An 18,384-nucleotide genomic window follows, 5' to 3' on the forward strand; every position below is an offset into this window, starting at 1 on the left:
GTCGAAATATAAAAAGTAGTATCCACTGCCACCAGCCAAAACTCAGTCGGGGGGACTGGACAGTGCCCCCTCGAACAACAGACCCCGGGGCAATCGAATAGGATGGTTTGTACTGGTTCTGTTCACAATTTGAGACTAGTAAAGCCAATGGTGACTTTACCTGCCCTGGGAGACAGTAGTCAGTTCCAGGGTATGGAGTCTATGTTTGGGGGTTGCTACGTCACCCGTGGGTTACGGCACGGAGGGTGCTGTGTAACCCATATACCAAAAACACATGAAGCCCTATGGGGTAAAGGACCCCATAGCTCATAAAACACATACAAGGTCAAAGGAACACCTCAAATCATGTCTAAAAGTGGGAGGAAAAGAGTCTCACTCTTAGCAGGAGAAAAAAATAAACCCCAAAAATCCAGCAAAGCTGCTGGGGGACTCACTAGGTTTGGGAAATTAGCCTTTACAGAGAATTCTCCCTAACAGCTCCCTAGGGGCACATTTATGACGAGTAGGGTGACCCTAGCTTTTTTGGGTTGGAACTCGGGGATTTCCCTAAGGGATTTTATGGAGAAGAGGCTGACTTGATGGATCTTGCAGTGGATTTGCAAGATGCAAGTGGTCTTTACACTTCACCAGAATGTATCTTGCTCCCTGCCCCTAAACCGGGGAAGCCTAAGGCCTCCTTTGAACACTTGATGGCTAAGGTGATTTCAACATTCCGGTTCTCTGCTCCTTTTAGACTCAAGGTGCAGTATGAAGCGACACATGTTGTGGGTGAGAGTCCACATCGATAGACCCGACTGCCCTTTAACCCGGCGGTCGAAGCACCAGTCTTGGAATTATGGTTGAAACGGGCATCCGTCCCAACTGTAGGCTGGAATCTGGCCAAAAAGCAGAATGGGCCCTTTCGATTTGCTATTATGGTCTTCTCATGCCTCCCCAGACGGTTTAGTTGTCCAGGTGGCAACTGCAAACCTGAAGACCACATCTTTCCTCTTTGTCCCCGGACCAGCAGAGCAAGACACTTGATGCCTGAAGAAGAAAGATTTTTGGTTCAGGCAGACTGGGCCAGAGGTCTGTCAATGCTGCCTGTTTCTTGGCCGAATTTTCTTTTGAGCTTTGATTCACGATTCCAGTCTGCATAGTAACCTTGCTGCAGGTGACAGGGTTTCTTTGAGGCCCTGGTAAAGGATGGCAAAGCTGCTTCAAGTCGGTGCCTCCAATCAGGCCTAGATACTGCGTGTGTGGCTAGGGTGATTGCCACTAAAACTGTGTTAGGGAGGTGTACTCATGGCTGAAGACCTCAGGTTTTGCCGCAGATGTCCTAGCCAAACCCCTGGAATGCAAATGGTAACAATCTAGTTGGGGACAAAGGCTGATGACTTTCTAGATGTTTTGTGCTTTAAAAGCAACTGCAAAGTCAGAAACAACTGCCCTTGACTCACAGGGGCTAAGGGATTTAGACCCTTTACATCCTACACCCACAGGGGCGCACGGGTCATGCTCCCTCAGGCAAGCAAGTGAAGCACTCTCCAAATGGAGATTGAGGCAGAGGTGCTCCTAGAGGTTGTTTGTCAACCTCTGCTGTCATCACCAGCCCTAGGTGCAAAGCCCCTATGAATCTGACTTCCAGCACTCTTCTCCTTTAGAAGGCAGAACTTCCTGGTTCAGTAAAGAGTAGATTCATGCTGCATCCAGCTTCTGGGTCTTATGGGTCGTTCACAAGGGATACGGTCTTCCCTTTGCTCAACACCCTCCAAACCACCCCCTGACCAATCAGTGCTTGCCTCTGGACCACCAAGGGAGGGGAGGTGTATCGGCTTCTAGCAAAGAAGGGGCCATAGATCCATCCAGCAAGGACTGGTACACAGTTTATTTTATGGTACCGAAGAAGGACGAATTCTCATGTCCCATCCTGGATCTGCAGCCCTTAAATCTGTTCTTGCGCCAAGACAAGTTCAAGATGGTTACTCTAGCTCAGATCCTTCAAGCCCTTGACTGCAGACTCCCCCTATGTCTCGGGGACGAATGCTTACATTTACCCTACCATAAAAGGCACTGGAAGTACCTGGGATTTACAGTGAAGCACTGCCACTACCATTTCAAATTCCTGCCGTTCGGTCTTTCTTCAACACCCGGGGTCTACAATAACCTGTTGGCAGTAGTAGCGGCTCACCTCAGAAGAGAAGTCATTTATGTATTTCCCTCTCTGGGTGACTGGCTCGTCCAAACTCACTCACCAGAACAGGCAGAGGTTCATCTGTTAAGCGTGTGGAGCCTATTGCACAGCCTCTCAATGGCTTCTCTTAAGAATCCGGAAAGAGAGCAGGACACAAAGTGGTGGTATTCTCAAAGTAGACATTTTATTAAACCGAAATGGCCCTCTGTAGCCCTATTCTAAAGACGAATTTCCCTACCTAGAAAACTAAAACTAAATATCTGTGTTAAGTAGTCAGTAACTTAACCGTCCTTGTTTCCAAAACGCTCTAACCAGACCCTTGCACTAGAAATAAAACAACAAAGGGTGCAAGGAAATATCTTTGACTTGATATTTGCAAAAAGTGTTCACAACCAAAAATGTAAAGATATCTCCAACAGAAGTGCCCTCCAAGGAAGGTGCCTTGGATGCAGAGGGTGGTACCCTTCCCCTGGATTTTTAGGTAGGATGGCAAGTGTCTTTCCAGTCAACAGTTCCTTTTGTGTCTTTGTACAAAGATCAATGTTTTTGTTCAAATAATACATTCCATGACAGTCTTTCTTTAGCTCTTCTTGTAACTTTAGTGGATTGCCTGGTATACTCCCCTGCCTGGAATCCTTCTATGGGAGTCTCAGATCCCCTGGTATATTCCCCTGCCAGGTATCTTTCCACAATGGCAGCTGCCTGGGTTATTCCTTGACAGGATTTATTTGTTTCATTGTTCTTTTCTCTACACAACAGCAACATATACCCTGAGGTGCTCTGTATATTTGCCTATGGTAACACTTGCTTCAGCTTTCCTCCAGTTTGGCATCTCAGGCATGTGCACTTGCTTGGGGTTTGTTGCTGCGCTTTGTCTTGTCTGCATTCAATTCAAATAGTCTTCTTATTGGGTATTTAAGTGGTATTGAGTTTTGCCTGCTTTCAACCCACTTTTGCGTATTGTCTATGTTGGCAATCTCCTACCATACAGTCACTCGATTGCATCCATGTCTGTGCGCTCCGGGATCCCCAATGACTTTTGGCAGACTCACCGGTCGTTTCCCACATTTCCGACTCTTGGCGTGCCTCTGGGATGAAGCTCCCTCACTGGTTCGGCTTCTCGCACTGTGCGGACGTTCCCCCAGCATTTCCTGCAGCTCCGCAATCACTTGCCGGCTTTTCTCAGTGACCTGGACCATAGAATAGTGCCTCTCTGCACACTCGTACCTCCAGGAGATCCTCTGCGGCTCCCAGTGCTTCCACATTGCTTCTCCTTTTCTTGCTGCGTCTCTTCTCCTTTCTCACCACGCCAGTATGTGTGTCGCGTTCGCGAGCCGCTGCATGGATGTGCATGTCTTCTCGCACTGCTTTCTCCTGCACGGTTCTCTCCCATACTGCTGCTGCTGTTAGTCCGGACGCCATTTTTAAATGTCCCGTGCACTCTGGATCCAGTAAAACTAATTTGCACGTTGAGATTCAAGCTTCTTTTGGCTTGCATGAACTCGGTCCGTCTCCTCATCTCAGTGCTTGAGGGTTTATGGGAGTTGAAGCCCATAGATGTTACTGGATTTCTTGGTGGTTGTTGAAACATCTCAAATAAGGATACAACATAAACAAAATGTTACATATGAGTTGTGAGTGTTTGAGTCCTAGATGGGGGCTTGACTAGGGTGACATAGAGGTATGTTTTTCTGACATTTACTATGGGTGGCGGGGGGCGCGAACTGTTGGGTGACAACAAGCCATTAATGACTTGGGTATTATAGTGTCTTCCTCAGGGGAAAAGGGGAAATACTGTGTCTACTCACCACCTTCCCCATATTGCTGCCCGCAGGGTCAGGATCAGGCAGCGGTTGCTGTCCCTTTGTCACATGGGAGGAGGTCAACACCGGGGAATCAGTGATGACTCCAATGGATTCATCACACTTATCCGTTTTCAGTGGTCTGTTTCAGGGACGTACCTCGGATCTTCTTCAGGTCACAAGGAAAGTATCCCGTGACCTGGAGTGGTGGTCCTTGAGAGGCAACCTGTTGAAGTTGGCCCCTGGCCACAACTGACACTTGCCACAGCTGCATCCTTGGGAGCACTACTTGGAGATCTATTGGTGAGCAACCTGTGGTCTCTATCAGAATGCAGAGACTACATCAATTAGCTGGAATAGAGTGTGATCAGGCTGACCCTGCTCGCCTTTCCTCTTTCAGTGCACTGAAAGACTCTGCTGTTCCTGATGGACAACACAATTGCCATGCACTACCATAACAAATGGGTGGTGTGGCGTCCCTCCCCTCTGTGCTAATAAGCAATGCAACTGGTTTTGGGGGCTGGAGAACAGTGTACCTCTGATGGTAGCTCTTCTTGCCGGGTAGGAGAACTTCACTGAGGAGGCCTTGAACAGACAGAATTTAGCCTCCCTCGAGTGGGAGCTCTGTCAGTAAGTTCTGAAGGAGGTTTTCTTTCATTGGGAGACTCCTCAGGTGGGCGTCGTCGTTTCTAGTGCAAACAGGGAAGTGCAAGTAGTTCTGCTCCAGGGAATTTCCTCAACGGAAATCTCTGGGGGATGCACGGATGGTCGAGGGGACTTTCCACCTCCTCTATGGATTCCCGCTGATCCCTGCCATTCTGCTGATTCTCAGGAGATTGTGCCTTTTCGTGTCCACAATGATCTTGATTACTCCAGACTGGACCCAGAGAACGTGGTACCTGGAGTTACTGGACATGTCCACCTGGACTCTATGGTGACTTCCGTGGAGTCCTCCACCAGAACATCAACAGTCTGAGCTTTTATGCCTGGCTGCTGAAAGGTTGAGGTGTTCGAAGTGGAATTTTTCAAAAGTTGTCTTGGACGCCCTTCTATCTCTCCAAAGACTTGACGCAAAATCCATTTATGCTTGCAGGATGCTATGTTTTCACTTGGTACAGGGAGAGAGATCTAGACCCTTTTACCTGTTCCACATCCTTCTTTCTGGATTTTCTGCTTTCTTTTGCCCGGATTGGTCTGCAGATTGGCACTTTAAAGGGGTATTTTTTTGTTTTGTTTTAAGAGTACCCCAGGTCAAGGCTTCTTTTTCGTGATTCTCAGTCATGCAATTTTTCTGGGAATTGTGTGATCGGTTTCCCCCGTGCCACTTTGTTAATCAGGTTTGGGACATGCATTTTAGTCTTAACATTTTGAAGGGATTGTGTCCTGCGACGTATTCCTTATCTTTGATAATATGTTTCCAGCTTGCTGGCCTAGGAAATTTTTTCGGTAGAGGGCGCTGCGTGTCGATGTCCCTCGACGGCCACCGTATCGGCGCCGACGTCACCATGCCCATCAATAGCCACACGGTGCGTCCGTTGCTCAGTTCCGTTTTTCCGCGCTTCGTGGGCCTCGGAACATCATTGCTCAGTTCAGTCAGGATAACCCTATATCTACTCGAATAAATACCTACTCGTTCTCGATGGCATCTTCATTGGAACCGACGACGCCGTGATCCGGCTTCAAGAAATGTCGAGACTGCAGTAAAAAAATGTCGATAACCGATCCACACAGGATCTGCTTGTGGTGCTTGGGAGCCGAGCACCATTGTTCGAAGTGTGAGGATTGCATGTCCATGACGGCGAAAGCCTTGAAGGAGTGCAAGGGGAAGCTCGAGAGAGGTAAGTCAGTCAAAACCTCCTTGAAGGTTTCTTCGGCTGAGTCGAGGCATTAGTCTCCTCGCCGTCGAAAACATTCCCATTCTAGATCTCGAAGTAGCTCCCACCATTCGTCGATCAAGACACTCAAAAAAGAGACGTCGAAGATCCCCTTCCTCGTTGTCTTCTGTTTCCCCAGAAAGGGTCTCCTGTCCCACAAAACACAGCTCTAAGGCTGAGTGGGAGGAATTCAGAAAGAAAATGTTAAGCGTCTTCGAGAAAGCGGCCTTGACCCCCTCGAAGACAGCTGAGGTTGATACCCCGGGTGAAAAACCCAAAAAATCAAAATGCTGCGAGTCGCAGCACCCGGCGAAACATTCCACCCGAGAGCGCCACGAACCATCGGGTAAGAAGGCACCATCTTCGACGCCGTCGTCGAAGGGTTCCTCGACGCATCGGTCGATCGACTCGATGCCATCGTCGACGCCGACATCAATGCCGATGAAGGAGAAGACCAAGGCTACTCCACAGCCAACGGTGATTCCAAGGGCCTCCGGCACGACGCTGAGACCGTCGTCGATGTCCTCGAGTAGAATCCCGATCCTCTCGAGTTCTTATAGACCCCTTCCAGTTTTTTCGACGCCTTTTTCGGCGCCTTCGAAGCCTGTCGCATCGGCGTCGACGACATCAACGTTTTCTTGCCCAATAATGACGAGTTTGGCTCCTTCTGCCTTAGAGATGGGTTTTACACCATTTCAGAGGTCAGAGTACCCTGGACTATCTTCTTGACTATCTTATGAAGAGGGGGAAGATTCTGACCAGGAAACATTTGGGTTACAGAGGACCACACTGCCTATTTCAGAGGATTTCACTTCTGAGGAAAGAAGGTTGAAGGACCAACAGGAGTCACTACATGAGGCAAGTGGGCTGGACACTTCCCCAGAAGTGGAATTTGTTAAGCTAGACCCAGGGGAACATGCTGAAACACCCTATAGAACCCTTATGGCAAGAATTATTGAATTTATGGGTTGGTCTGCGCCTTCGCCTGTTTTTCAACAGGATGACCTAACAGACATATTAGACAAAGGTCCACAGGAGGACCCAGTGGTCCCCTTCCATGCAGCCTTACAAAGGAAAATTACATCTAATTGGGAAACTCCTGAAGTTATCCCTGCGGTCAATAAAAGATTGTCAGCCAAGTATAGGGTAGCGGCTGCTGACCCTGAATACTTATCAAAGCACCTGACTCCAGAGAGCCTGGTGGTTCAAGCGGCAACTTCATCTAGCAGTAGGACCGCTTACCCTACTGTCCCACAGGATAGAGATGACAAGAGGTACGATTCTATGGTGAAGAAAGTCTTCTCTGCTTGTAGTATGGCGTTGAAGTCCATCAACGCCACCTGTACGCTCGCCAGGTTCAGTCACACACTGTGGGAGTGTGCTTCTCCTTCGGGTCCTTCCTTAACATTATTAAATATGGCAAAGATGCCATGTTCGAATCACTTCAAACTGGCATCGATTCCGCTGACAGTATCAGCAGGGCCATGGCGGCAAGTACAACAATCCGTAGGCATGCGTGGTGGCGAAAGTCTGGCTTTGCTCCAGATGTATAGGCCAGACTTTTGAATATGCCCTTTGACGGCTCTTCGGAAAAAAAAGGCTGATGACAGTCTGGAAAAGTTGCAGACTTCTAAAGCAGCAGCAAAATCTTTAGGAGCTGCTATCCGCCAAACTCCTTTTCGCCCCTCAGGAACCTCTGGGAGAGGAAAGTCCTTTCGCTATTATTCCGCATTCGGGAAAGGCAGAGACAGCCGGCTCAGAGGCCAAAGGAGATCCACCCGAGGTGGATGGGTCATAGGTACTAAGGCCGCAGCAGCAACAGGTGCCTCTTTACCCTCGGCATCTGCATCAGCCGTCCCCAAACCACTCTGAGGCCTTTCCACACAATACACCTGTAGGGGGCAGGTTAACTCACCATCTGACGGAATGGCAAGCTATAACGTCAGATGCTTGGGCATTGGAGACAGTTGCCCAGGGTTACTGTCTACCCTTTCTACACATCCCTCAGTGTCATCCACCGGGGAACAGCTCTCTTAAAGTTCCAGATCTGCTCCTCTTGCACAGGAAATTATAGACCTGCTAGAGAAAGGTGCCATAGAACCGGTACCTGTAGCGGACAGGAATCAGGGCTGGTACTCCCCGACCCCCCCCGCCCACCCCTCCTACTTTCTCATACCAAAGAAGGACAGAGGACTGAGACCCATCCTGGACTTACGAGAATTGAACAAGTTCCTCAGGAAGGACAAGTTCAAGATGGTAACTCTCTCGCAGATCCTTCAGGCCCTCCAGTTCCAGGACTGGCTGGTATCTCTGGACCTTCAGGATGCTTATTTCCATGTGCCAATCCATCTCAAACACAGGAAATACCTGAGGTTCGCAATTGGCGACTCTCATTATCAATTTCGAGTTCTGCCATTTGGGCTGACCTCCGCCCCGAGGGTCTTCACCAAGCTGATGTCGGTAGTGGCGCCGAGTCGAAGGAGGGAAGGGATCCACGTCTACCCCTTACCTGGACTATTGGCTGATCAGGGCTGTATCTTCGAAACAAGCCCAGGCCCAGCTAGATTATGTCTGCCACTTCCTTCACAAACTGGGCTTCTCCCTCAATTTAAAGAAGTCACAGATGATACCATCACAGAGACTCCAGTTCATTGGAGCGGTCCTGGACACTTCCCTGGGAAAAGCCTCGCCACCAGAGGTGAGGGCTCAAGATATTCTACAGATGGTCACCAAGTTTCAAAATGCCCAACGTCTCCCAGCCTTCGACTTTTTGAGGTTGCTAGGCCTCATGGCATCCTGCATCTTCCTTGTGCCAGAGGCTCGCCTGAGAATGAGATCTCTTCAGTGGGCACTGAGAAGTCAGTGGTCGCAATTCTCAGGGAGAATGACAGATCTCCTCCGGATTCCGGACAAGGTAGCCCGAGACCTTCAATGGTGGGCCTATCCAGAGAACATCTTGAAAGGAGAACTGTTTTGGCAACCATGGCCGGAGATAACAGTAGTCGCAGACGCCACGGGGTGGTGAGCCCATGCCAACGACTTGACCATCAGCGGTCGTTGGTCTCCATCGGAGTCCAGACTACACATCAACCTATTGGAGCTGAGAGCGATCAGACTAGCGCTGAAAGCTTTCCTGCCATCAGTACAGGGGAGAAATGTCCTGATAATGATGGACAACATGGTGTCCATGCACTACCTCAACAAAAGAGGAGGCGTAGGATCACTGCCACTGTGCAGAGAGGCAATGCAGCTCTGGTTTTGGGCAATCCAAGAAGGAATCTCTCTATCGGCAGTCCACCTAGCCGGAGAGAAGAACTTGACAGCGGACGCTCTGAGCAGGCAGAGCAGAGTCTCCCACGAGTGGGAGCTAGCTCAGGAAGTCCTTCAAGAGATCTTCGCCCTTTGGGGAACCCCTCAGGTGGATCTGTTCGCCACAAGCACCAACCAGAAGTGCGATCTGTTCTGTTCAAGGAAATTTCCCCCGAGAAGAGCTCTAGGAGACGCGTTCGTAGTGGACTGGGAGTTTCCACTCCTTTACACGTTCCCACCAGTCCCTGTTATTCCTCAAATGATCAGGAGGTTGAGTAGATTCCGGAAAACCATGATCCTAATTTCCCCGGATTGGGCCAGTTGAACGTGGTACCCGGACCTTCTAGATATGTCCATCTGTCCTCCAATCCGTCTTCCACTCAAAGAGAATCTTCTCTCGCAGAAGGGAGGTCAGGTTCTCCATCCATACACAAGAACCCTCAACCTTCACGCTTGGCTTCTGAAAGGGTGAGGTACAAGGATTGGGATCTCCCTGATGACGTCATGGAGGTGTTGCTTTCGGCCAGAAGGCCAGCAACAAAGTCTTTATACCGCTGCCGTTGGAACAAATTTTGCAGCTGGCGTAGGGAACAGAATATCAACCATTTTTCATGTGGTACACCAATGGTGTTATCGTTTCTACTCTATTTGGCAAACTCAGGCCTTCAAGTTGGCACTGTAAAAGGCTATCTCGCAGCGCTTTCTATCTTCAAGCGCACTGCGGAGGAACCATTGTATTTCAAACTTCCTCCAGTGATACAATTTCTCAAGGGATTAACTTATGTTTATCCTCCAAAACCATTCCAGGTTCCCTTATGGGGCTTAAATTGTCTTAAACTTCCTAATGGGTACTCCATTCGAACCACTTCACTCTTGTTCGCTGAGATTTCTCACGCTTAAAACTGTCCTATTGGTAGCACTAACATCTGCTAGGAGGGTGAGCGAGCTACAAGCTCTCTCCTGTAAACCCCCACATACAATTTTCCACAAGGACAAAGTTGTCCTACAGGTGAAGCCTAATTTCCTCCCAAAGGTGGTTTCTGAATTTCATATTACTCAGAAAATTACCTTACCTTCGTTCTACCCTCCTCCCCATCCGGGGAAAGAGGAAGAAAGGCTACATAGGCCGGACCCAAGGCGAGCTCTCAGCTTTTACATCAGCAGAATGGCTAGGATCAGGCAAGAAGACCAACTGTTTGTAGGATTATTTTGGCCATTCTGGAATGTTACAAACTGGCAGGGAAAGAGCCACCCCAAAATCTGAGAGCTCATTCAACCAGGGTTATTGCAGCCTCTTCGGCTCTCCAAAGAGGGGTACAGGTCGTCCGCACATACATTCACAAAATTTTACAATCTGGATTCCTCCACTAGTCAGGAGACCAGATTTGGCAAGGCCGTATTACATTCGGTCCATCCCTAAAGGGATACATAACATTCTCACTCCCACCTCCAATTACATGCCACTGCTATGGGAGTCTATCAAAGATAAGGAATACGTCAGAGGACACAATCCCTTCGAAGAACAAGTTACTTCTTACCTTGTAACGTTCTTTTGACGGGATGTTCCTCCGACGTATTCCTTATCGCCCCTCCCATCCATCCCCGCAGTGATACTTCCCTTGTGGTTGCAGTTTACGCTCCTTCAAGGTCAATAACCAATTCAGGCATGACTTTTCTTATGCTACAAAACGGAACTGAGCAACGGACGCAGCGCGTGGCTATTTATGGGCATGGTGACGTCGGCGCCGATACGGTGGCCGTCGAGGGACATCGACACGCAGCGCCCTCTACAGAAAAAATTTCCTAGGCCAGCAAGCTCGAAACATATTATCAAAGATAAGGAATACGTCGGAGGAACATCCCGTCGAAAGAACGTTACAAGGTAAGAAGTAACTTGTTCTTCTTATGGGCATTCCGTTTGAGCCCCTCCATTCTTCTTAGTTAAGAATGCTTTCCATAAAGGTGAATATCCTAGTTCTCATCTCTTCTGCCTAATGTATCAGTGAGCTCCAGTCTTTGTCAGTTAAACCTCCCTATTTGGTGTTCTCCAGAGAGTAGGTGATGTTGAGAGTGAGACCATCCATCCTTCCAGTAGAAGTCTTCTAAGACAGAGGAGCAAGTACACCTGCTGTATCCTGTGCATGCTTTCAGCTACTATGGGTCTCAGACGTGGGAGTCCAGGAAAGATCACCAGGTTTTTGTAGGTTATGCTGGTGCCCATGCTGTAACCAAACAGACCCTTTTGCGGTGGATCATCCTCTGCATCTCAAAATGCTGTGATCTGGCTTTTAAGGATGTGCCTGAAGGTCTCTGGGCTCATTCCAGCAGAGCACTGGCTGCCACCTCTGCTGTTCATTGTGGAGTCCCTGTTCGGGACATTTGCCAAGTGGCTTCTGGGCATCTCTGCACATATTAGCAAAGCATTACTGATTGGATTCTCAGTCCGGACAGGATGCTCGGTGTGGTAGAGTGATCCTTCAGAGTTTTCTAGTGAAATGAGTGTCCTTGCTCTCCTCCCTCCTCCAGATGAGGAATCCGTGGTAGGAAAGAATCTATTATTAGACCAAATTACTTGGTTCTCTGTAATGTTCTTTCTGAAGGATGTTCTTACAACGGATTCCTCATTGCCCTTGTAACCTGCCCTTCTCGGTGGATAGCTAATACTCCTTGGTTCTGTGGTCAATCAGCATCCGAGTGCTAGGACAAAATGATGTAACGAAGGTCATGGGTTTGCGCCTCTATATACTGACCCCAAAGTCATATCCAGTGCAGGGAGCATAGAGGTGTCGGGCAGAGCATATGCCGAGCCTCCTGGAGGTGGAAAGGTTTCCGAAGTGCATCTACACTGGGAGTTGATTATCAAAGATGAGGAATCCTTGGGAAAAACATCCATCAGAAAGAACATTACCGAGAGGTAAGTAAATGAATTTGTTTGAAGAACAGGGATATCAATTTCTATCAGAAATGACTTACAGTAACACATTTACAGATGGTGGAAGCATTCCCACGGAGGGTAAATGTCAAATAGCATAAATACTAGAACAAGTAGTGAGTAAGTTTGAGGGTGTCAAGAATTAGGACGTTTGCCAGGGACAAAACCAACAAACAATTTATATAAGAAAACAGGTGACTTACAAAGGTAACATCAACCTAAGCGTGCAACTGCTTCAAACTAAAGTGAATTACTAATTACATGTACAAAATTACATTAAGCGTCACTGGAGACAGTTGTGGGGTTATATGGGAAGGATTGGGGAGGGGGAAAGGTGGAACTCCCTCTTTAGTAAACAAAGCTTAAGATGAGTTTTGAAGACACCCACAGGTGGGCTCGCTTTAGAACGATTGGAGGGAACGATATGGTGAGTGAACTGAGATACAATCAGCCAAGTTATGCGAAGAGCAAGAACATTAATGGCTTTGTAGACTAGGAACTTGAAAAGAGCAGTTATGCATGGAGAGCCAACAAGCATATTGTTGGTATTAGGTAGAAGGGGGCGCGGGGAGTATCTGGATAGCTTGTATATAGTGGGTAGCAAATTTGAGGACTTAAGCCAAAGGAAGGAGTAGAGAAGAAGGCCAAGCAGTTGGCTTGTGTAGTCCTATTTGCTGAGCACAAGAGTGGAGATTAGAGTTTTTGTGGAGTGGTTAGTAAGAACAGGACCCATTTTCCGAATGTTGAGTAAGTTAATGCAAACGACAGAGGCAGTGGCAGTGGTAGTGATGAATTGTAGCAGTTGTAGGTCACTATCAAAGAGGACCCCACGATTGCAAACCTTGTGTAAGGTAGCAAGGTGTCAGGCGGGAAGGAGATGGGGGCAGTTAGCAATGTCATTGGAAGCTGGGAGGAAAAGGACTACCGTTTATGAAGGGATCAGCATGAGACAGCGGAGAGCCGTCCAGTGATGAATTGCAGTGAGACAGTTATGATCTGTTCCGAGATGGCTGTGATGTAGGGAATGGAAAACAATATTTGATTGTCATCAGTAAAAAAGGTGATGGTGAAAGCCAAAGGATAAGAAGTCCTCCTAGAGCAGAGATATGAAGGGTAAAGAGCAGAAGTCGAAGGACTGATCCTTTGGGGACACAGACAGGGAGAGGGTTGGGGGGCAGAGATGTGCGAGTTCAAAGAAAATTGACAGGATCGACCTTCTGGGTAGGGTGCGTTCCAGCTAAGAGCAGATTTGCAAAACCCAAGGTCATGAAGAGTGAAGGGGGAAGGAGTGGTCGATAGTGTCAACAGTGCCAAAGTTCCAAAAGGATGAGTATACAAGGTAAGGTTGGCATGTTGAGCATTAGAGAGAAAGTTGGAGACATGCATGGGTGTGCTGTCTGAGTGTGTTTCCCGAAGGCCATTATCCTCAAGGTACAAAGTGATTCGATCGAAGACCATCCACTCGAGCACTTTTGCCTAATTTAGAAGGACAGAAACTGGCTGTTAGTGTGCGGGGACGTTTGGATCAGAAGAGAGTTTCCTCAATAGGGGTGTGAGTATTGCAGATTTGAAGGAGTCCAGCTTGGGGGGAAGACAGTTTAAATAGCTCCGCGATAATGGCGTGTGATTGATACTAAGCCTTTGAGCATTTGGGGAGCAAAAGTGTTGATAGGAGTTCAAGATGGGTTGGCACTAGGAAGGATGGGTGCCAATTCAATAGGAGAGGCAGGGAAGAGGTATCCTATTGTAGAAGAGGGAGGAGGAGAGTTGGTAGACACAAGGGTTGGGGGAGGGAGAGAGGACTGCTGTGAGTGTGAAACAGTTTAGAGATTTTAGAAGAAAAGTAGTGAGCAAAATGATTAGCATAAAGGGAGGAAGTGATGGATATTTGCCTGCAAGGTTTGAGCAAAGGATGAAGGGTGGTGGATGAGTTTACATGGTTTATTGTGACTGGAGGAGATTAGGTTTCAGATGTACGCAGATTTGGTGTAGTCCATTGCAATGGAATCATTGTAGGGTAGAGCTAGGGAGAGTCTGTTATTTGCACCTGAGTTGTTCAATTTCAGATGTGATCCAAGGCTGAGGGTTACTTTGTGAGCAGAATAGTGCTTGTCAAATGGAGTCATAAGTGCATAGTGAAAGTCGGAGACAGCTCAGTCAATGGAAGAGGTATGAAAAGGGCAAGAGAGACGGGTCCTTTAAGGTAAGGGTCAAGATAGTCCTACCTGAATTTCCTCTTAGTCGTTGAAGTAAGGAGATTAGGAGAAGAAGGTTGAGCAACCACGATGTTAAAGTGAATAATGGAGTGATCAGGTGGAGGTTTGTTCTTCTGGGAAGATGCACTAATGGGCAAACATCTCTGATAAGTCTGTCTCAGATGCAATGGCGTAGACTGACTAAAAGAAGTCCCGCATATCCCTCTTGCTAGCCCTATCAACATCAACCATCCTGAAAAATCAGCCAGCTCGAGTATCGCCTTAGAATACTTAGAGAGGCACTGCGTCACACAACTGTTGTGATCCCTATCGACCTATAGAATAGGGTTAATTTCTCACCCTCGCGCACCCACCAAAACGTATGCAAATTATAGTATCCTTAAGGACACTCACTCACAAAATGCAGGAATATCTGTATTAGGAGAATAAACTTGAATGACTGTAAGATTGTCTGCTAAATAGCCCAGACACTATCACAGCCGTAACGTCTTAGTCTCTTACAAATACATTCACCTTGAACCAGAGAAACCTATGGAGAATGCTAACCAATCCTTGTGAATAAGAAAAGTAAGAACAGTATCTATGGTACATCCATCTATTTATGAAGGTCCCATGATTACTTGAGGCTTTGAGGGTGCCCATTGTGATTAATGTATGTCTTTCCAGTTAGAGAAAAACCTTTCTTGATTTGATTGGGTGGTTAAGGCTACACACACATTCTAGAGTGGACAGTGATTGCTGTTGCACCACAATTATCCAAGGCTGTAGTCCTTGATATAAAGGATCATCCTCCTTGCCACGTTCATGTGGATATGAAAACACCATGGAAATGAAAAGTGAAAGAAACAAATGTACAGAAAACAGGTTATCAAATCTCCCCCCACCCTCATTGACAACTCTAAAAGGCTGTAATGCCCCCCCCACACTACCTCCCCAATATTAATAATGATGGACATAAGTTTAGTACACTGAAGGTAGTTTGGGCATCCAGGAGGCTGCTCCACGCTGTATGCCATATTAGGCCAATATTCCTTAAAAGGAGAAAACATTAAAAAAGCTTCCAAAAATAACACCCAACTAAGCCCACAAATAGCCACAATGGTCTCTTTGGAGTCAGTCCACTGAGATGATGATTCAGTCGCCATTCGGGGGTTCCTGGTGTGCAGGATTTGGGGATAATGCGATCAGCCTCTGTTTCTGGGAGATCATGTGGATGAGGTCCAGTGGTGCTCTCATATAGATCAAATTCATGAAATGTCTCGGGGAATGTGAAGGAACAGCCTTTTCATTATGAAAGACATTTTTTACAGGATACAGCATTAAGTGTTGGATATGCTTGGTCTTGAGCAATGTTTTAACCTCAAAAGCTTTTCCTAATGGACTGAACCAGAGCTCTCTGCCTTTCCAGTTCTATGCCTGAGGCAACCCCCCAGTCCTGTTTCTTTCTTGGAAATCTGGGGTAAGCACAAACTACAGAGGTCCAAGAAAAAAACTGGACTGGATGGTTTTCTCACACATGGAGCTTGGAAACTTGAGAGCACTGAACTGTGGTTGTAAAGTCTGACTATGTAAATAATTGGGTCTCTTTCTAAGTGAGCGGACTGATCATAATGGCCACTGCAAGGTGCCTAGGACAGTACTTTAATGGTCCGGTACTTATGTGCCTTCTTAACAATAAACTTCTCTAGAACTGTAAACTGTTTAGCACTTCATTGCCGCCACATATTATTGGTGTTTATAGATTTTTCAAGACGAACAATGTTAATATTACTCCTTTGTGATCTTCTTTAGGTCTTCATTCCTGGCCTCAATTGTACGGTTGGTTGCTTCCAGCTTATTTATTTGATTGTTCTCTGAAAAAGAAGCATCCTCCATCATTGAGATGTGCAGTTCACCCTAGACTAGTCTGTTACAGGGATCCACTGTTTAGCTGGCATATGCTCCCCTGCTTAATTTAAGTTATCCAGATTTGCTCAAGTGTTAAAAATGCTGGCCATTAGTTCTGGGAACAGTCCTTGCGTCTCATTTCTCCTGCAAACTCTCCTGGGCACCATTAACAGTGGTGCTGGAGGTCTGTGCAGTAGCTGCAGACTGGATATCTTTGCTCCATCTTCAAAGTTTGGGCTGGCTTTTGGCGAACTTGCCCATTTCTCAAGTGGGGAGGGTAATCGGATGGGTAATATGTAGTAGCATAGGCCACAACATTGAGGTCATGCTTAGCCGGTATTGAAGAGCAGCTGATTGGCAGACAGTTCTGTAGGAGTACACATCAAAATACACTGTAGGCCGTTTCTTTGTTATTCCAGAATGACCTTGGCTTGTCGGTTACAAAACCTCACTCACCCTTAGTCTGAGAGGGTAACAAGATCGCCAGGGCAGCCAAAATCCAAACTTGGCCCGTGTACGCACTCACCAGGCCAGGTGTACTCCCCAACACTGCTAGCCAGAGCATCCTGATTCCTTCCAGGTTGCACTGAGCTCAAGCCTTTGGAATCAACCCTCACAGCAGCGGCACCAACCGAATTGGCTTTATCAGGCAAGTACAGGAGAAACACTCCCCATTGCTCTGGAATGGTATGGGCACAGAAAGGAAGGCGGCAACTAAGCTCTGGATAGTTAACTATCCCTTCCCCCATCCCGCCCCAGCAGGGAGGCGGTAAAGCACACCACAACGGCCCAGCACAGTATTGCTGTACACCTAATTGTGTATGCTGTGGCTTGGGCTATGACTTTCATACCACTAGCTCCCCATAATTCTGCCACACTAATCATGGACCTGTACCTGCAGGCCGGCTAGAGACTCTACAAGCTCTGCTGGCTCCAGCATCTCAGGAGCGCAAATGGGCCATACAGTGGCAGAAACATGAGTGGGGAACAGCCACTAAGACACCTAAGAGCTGAGGAACGCACCACTACTGCAGTATTCCGACCTCCAAAAGCACCCGAGGATCATCACAGGATATTTTCATTAAACTTTGAGTGGAGACAGACTTGCTAAAAGGTGACAATTTTTCTCTGAGTACTTTTGCTTCCCCATCAGATTGTATTTGTTTAATTTCTACAGTGCTTGCACCAAAGTGCTTTACATAAACAAGGTGTTACTAGTAATAATGAAGACATTACAGGGTTCAAAATTGAGATTTGATGAGCAGGAGCTATTGCAGGTGATATTGGATATCGCTTGGTAGGCGGGTGCTACCTCAGAGATGCCAGGAGCTAGTACATAGCATGCCTCAAATTTAACATTCACATGAGACACATTTTGTCCATGATGTTCGATCTGTTGTGCTTGAGGTGTGCTCTATACGTGCCCTAAAGTTTCTTTAATTTTGTGTATTTGGAAATCTGTATAATGTCACATAGGTTTGTTTGTATGCCACCAGTTGGCACGTGGAGCTAAACGTGACTCCTGGTAGCTGTTGGCTTCAAGGTAACCACACTCCTAGGCTAGAAGGAGCTAAATAGCTACTTGCAATTTCGAACTATGGATTACATAATAAAATGTACAATTCAGAGACCAAAAGCAGATGGTCTTTTAAGCGAGAGCGACAGAGGGAGAGAAGAAAGTGGTCTGAAAGAAAATGCATCTTATTCCAGAATTTATGTGCAAGAAGAGCACACAAGTGAAAATAATAATAAATAATTTGGCATTTATATAGCGCTACGAACCCTCAGGTATCTGAGCGCTGCTTATTATTACCCACGGTGTGGATTCGAACCTGCGTTCGCAGGCTCTGCCAAAGCGAGCGCTCTACTCGCTGTGCCACTTGACCGGCTAAATGCTAAAATGCAATTGAGCATATAGACCATGAAGGAAAGATAATTGAACGTGAGATTGTGATCTAAGAGAATGCAAAGAAGAGTAGAAGGAAATTGGAGCAGAGAGTTTGAGGAACTAAACCATAACAGCATTTGAAAGTAATGTATAAGAAATGGAAGAGAAGGTGACATTCAAACGATAGCAAGCAGAGCGAGGAAAGAGCAGGATTAATAGAATCATGGATTGGAGTATCGCATACAGGGTGAATAGAGGAATTATGTATAGAACGTAGAGGTAGCAGTTTAGCAGGAATGCTGA

General features: G+C 47.1%; 1 protein-coding gene across 3 annotated transcripts in view; it reads left to right on the forward strand.

Moving 5' to 3' along the window:
- NKTR (natural killer cell triggering receptor) overlaps positions 1-18,384 on the forward strand; it is a 1,715,190-nt gene that overhangs the window by 910,325 nt on the left and 786,481 nt on the right. The gene's annotated exons all lie outside the window — the stretch shown is intronic.

Source organism: Ambystoma mexicanum, chromosome 2q, assembly GCF_040938575.1.
Source record: "Ambystoma mexicanum isolate Mex_15411 chromosome 2q, UKY_AmexF1_1, whole genome shotgun sequence".
Classification (NCBI taxonomy): Eukaryota; Metazoa; Chordata; class Amphibia; order Caudata; family Ambystomatidae; genus Ambystoma; species Ambystoma mexicanum.